Genomic DNA, 4,319 nt, shown 5'->3' on the forward strand with positions numbered 1-4,319 from the left:
GCTACCATTTAACAAAGGTTCCTTCAAGCATTGTGTTGACACACACTTGTAGGAAGGAGCAGAGATGAGGGCATGAGAAGAAGACAGGCTACGGGATGCAATCAAAGGAGAAGATGTGGTGTAGAGAGTCAAGATTTTTATACCAATGTGCAACAATTTATTTATTTTTTATTTTTTTGAGAAAAAAAATGTTTTTTCCTTGTGTCTCAAAAGAAAAGATATAACCATGTCAAATTCCCTTTACACCTGGTTCAACCAGTAAACCAAAGAAGAAGAAAACAAATGTAGACCATACATCAGCTATAGACTGAAGGTCTATCGTTTTAACTTTAAAATCCTTGATCAAAGCCTTGCCATCTTTGTAGACAACCCATTTGCCTTCTTTTCTGGCCACCTTCACCTTTGCTAGTTCTAAGCTTTTGTTCCTTAGCTGATTCTTTATGAGTTACTCTGCAATCCACACCTGTAGACCTTTCAACTTGTTGGATTGTCTAAGATCTTGCATTCTTTCAGCCCTTGACTCGAAGATAAGAATTCCTTGCACTCCTGAATCTTGATGAAAGGAGAAGTAAACAGCTCCTTAGACTCTACACAACTACAAAAGGAAGAAAAGGAGCAAGCTGAAAGGTTGCTCAACTCAAAGAAGCTCAGGATTGAAGGACTACCAGACAACTAGAATGTAGTAGAGGATTCTTGGGAAGAGACCCGTGAAAAACTCTGCAAAGCTTTGCTAAGCATAGAGTTGGGTGATCTCAACAATGTGCAACAATTTAATCCATGCTCTATTCATTAGTTAGCATGCTTGTATTAGGCCCAATATTTGCATACAGGCTTGCACTTTGCCAACATATTGCTCGATTTTACTTGAAATGGTGCATTTCAATTTGGGATCATTGATGGGAAATGACACAAGTTATTTTAAAGAAGTGTCATAAGGCCTTTAGAAAAATGAAGCAACTAGCCCAATATTTGCATACAGGCTTGCACTTTGCCAACATATTGCTCAATTTTACTTGAAATGGTGCATTTCAATTTGGGATCATTGATGGGAAATGACACAAGTTATTTTAAAGAAGTGTCATAAGGCCTTTAGAAAAATGAAGCAGCTAGATGAGAGTGATGAGGATTGGGTACAACAGGTTCTCTACTACAACCAAGCAGATGCCTTTTTTGTTTTTTAAAGTAAGAAGATGCTTGAAAACTCTGGCTTGTAGTGGAGGCATGGGTTTTTTTTGCAGATACAATCCACAATTCTATGTGTTTGTCCTTGTGATTATCATCAAAATGGCACAATACTTTTTTAATGCTCCATAAATATTTCAATTTGGGTATTTGCATGCCTAACCAATTAGCTTTGCAATCCATTGTGTTATGCACTTGTCATAACATCATGGTAGAAAACCCATCGGAGAGGCTTACACTTGAAGATGCAATGCAACAACTCCAATTGTGTGGTCGTGATGGGCAGTTGGCTATGTGGCCCATTGAAGAGATGAAACTTGCTCTAAAGCTTATAGAGTAGTAATAGATGAGGAATTCTTTAGCATACAATTTCTTTGTACATGTATTTATTATGACAATATAATAAAATAAAAATTTTAATCTCATTTTTAAGCTTCTTGAGTCTACTTTTCTAAAATTTTCATATGTTATGTAGCATTATCATGCATGTGTCATATTGCATTATCATGCATCACTCATATATCAAGTAAGCATACAAACCTTATACTTGCCCATGACCTTTGGGAGTACCATATATTATGGCCAAATCTATCAACTACTACTTCCAACAAGGAAGTGGTACAGTATCCTATTGCATGTTTCCCATGCTTTTAAGATAGTTCATCACAATAGTGCTATTATAATGATTTGCAAATGGTATAAAATTATGCTCCAATCTCAAACATATGCAAAGGGTCTAGCTCAGAATGACTAAAGTAGTTGGATCAAAAATTTCTCCTCTGGTGTTTAAGGTCATGGATTGCAATCCTCTTGCAATCATATAACCTAACTTCTCTTCTAGTCCTATATACTAAAGTAGTTAGATCAAAAATTTCTCCTCTAGTGTTTAAGGTCATGGATTGCAATCATATAACCTAACTTCTCTTCCAGTCCTACATACTCAGCAATCCTTGCCTCCAAATGGTTTAGGCTTGTTAGCTTTTTTTTAGCAACAAGTAAGTAATTCTTTCCAGAGAGAGTCCTAGTACCTATAGCTCTACAGGAGTACCATCTAGCCCCTTGCCTTGTGAGCACAAGGACCAAGACCCACTCTCTAGGCCAGGCCTTAGGGTGAAGGAGAGAATTATCATGCTTCTTGCTCTCGTTCTTACTAAAGTAAATTTGATAGCCCTAGACCTTTTGGAGGTAGGGATTGTTGAGTATGTAGGACTAAAAGCACACTCAGGTAATATATTGCAATTCATGACTTAAAGATCTAAGGAGAAATTTTTAGTCTAATGGCTTTAGTCATTGTGAGCTATATCCTTTGCATATGTTTGGGTTTCTCTTGGGTTTAGAGCATTATTTATATCATCTGCAAATTATAATCAAGGTGATGCAGCACCAATATCCAAATATTTGGTTTAAATGGATTGCATTCATTGATGCATAATAACAATCTTTATTAAAAATCACATATAGGGATGTGAATTCTCTCTTTAGGCATTTTTGGAGCATAGTAGGGGCATATTATATGGGATTTATCTCCCAAGTATTGAGGTATAAAATATCTCTAACTTTTTTTGGTAGTTTGGGACTCTTGAAAACTAAACTAGACATTGATTATAGCTAAAAGCTTGGGAGATTACTCCCATCCACCATGCTCTAGACATACCTAAATAGATAATTCACATCCCTCATAGTATAGTGATGAGGAGAATTAGAGATACAACATGCATATCTTTTATAATTAAGACAATAAACAAAAAGGCTCAAATAGAATTGGAATGATACAGATAAGATTAGCAAGTCCCTGTGCAAGGATGACACACATAAACTGAGAAATGGTCCAAATTTTTAGTATCATAGATCCTTCTATTTAGACCCCATATCACCCCTTAGAGTGTTTTTGAAGTAGGTGACAACAATGGTCACTTGGGGGAGTTCTTGCCAGTAATAGAAGAGCATGCTACTATCCATGATCACGTTAAGGAATCTACTCTACAATAAGTTGTCTAGTACATAGTAGACGTTTGATGTATACATGCAAGACCGTGTTTTACCAATCCTAGAGGATGAGACTAAGGCAAGGCCAAGGCATGGCAAAGGCCCCTATGGTACGCACTTTTTTCTCATCAACCATAGCTTGCACCCCACATGAATATCAAGTAAGGTGTGTTTAAGTTGCACCATGATTCAGATTCAAAAAAATAGGGAAAAAAAAATCTCTTTGGTCGATGCCTTAGATTGTTTTGGTATGCCACTGGCATGATTTCAAGTCTTTAGGTTCTAGCAAGGTGGTATGCCTCAGATGTTGCTACCCAACAATGATGCTTTTCTTTACTGTGCGTGGCCAAGGGCGGCAAGAATTTATTTTATATGTTCTCTGCCATCTCATAGCAACAATGGAAAATTTTCCCCAAGTTGGGCAAAAATTGAGATTGGATTACCTCTAGCTTTATCCCTTTCTACATAGCTTGGGCTCCATAAGTAGAGGGTTTAGGGTCTTATACCACTTATCACAAAAATGTAGAAGCGCCAAACACTTTTGTTAGGATCCCAACACATTTATGATCCTCCAATGGCCCTCTAATGAACTAAATCTAGTGTACAATTAGTCATTTGCGGTGTGCTCTCTAGTTGTGACCTCTCTCCTCATCTCCGCTCCCCTCTTCGTATTTTGTTATGGTATCAGAGCTCCCTTGCCTTTCACTGGGAGAGAGATTGAGATTGAGAGATTGAGTGTTCCATTCGCTTTCATAGAGTGATAGAAAATTTCCTTCCACATCGACAGCGGTGCATCATCTCATATGATAAAACATTAGGAATGATTCACAGAGATGGAACCATTAAAAGGATAGAAGAATGTCATCTACACGGCAGATAATACACCGAATCGAGTTCAAGGGAAAGGCATTGTTCCTATGAACAATTTCACTATACAAAAGGATTGGTGAAAGATGCACTCTATGTTTTAAAACTCAATAAGAACCTCTTATCCATTGGTCAAATGACGGAACACAACTATCGACTCATCTTCGATGGAGATGAATGCACGATCAGAGACAAATCTAGAGGATATCAGCTAGGTTGAAAAGCAATCAAGGAAGGACGCTTGTTTAGAATGGTAGCAACATTACCAGATTTGCATGCCATGT

At 37.4% G+C, this 4,319-nt stretch overlaps 1 pseudogene; it reads left to right on the forward strand.

The window, feature by feature from the left end:
- The first annotated feature begins 2,902 nt into the window (after positions 1-2,902).
- Positions 2,903-3,020, forward strand: LOC147905810 (U6 spliceosomal RNA; annotated as a pseudogene).
- The last annotated feature ends 1,299 nt before the right edge of the window (positions 3,021-4,319 follow it).

This window comes from Dipteris shenzhenensis, chromosome 1 (assembly GCF_047967505.1).
Source record: "Dipteris shenzhenensis isolate YYH24624 ecotype China chromosome 1, Dip_SZ_1.0, whole genome shotgun sequence".
Classification (NCBI taxonomy): Eukaryota; Viridiplantae; Streptophyta; class Polypodiopsida; order Gleicheniales; family Dipteridaceae; genus Dipteris; species Dipteris shenzhenensis.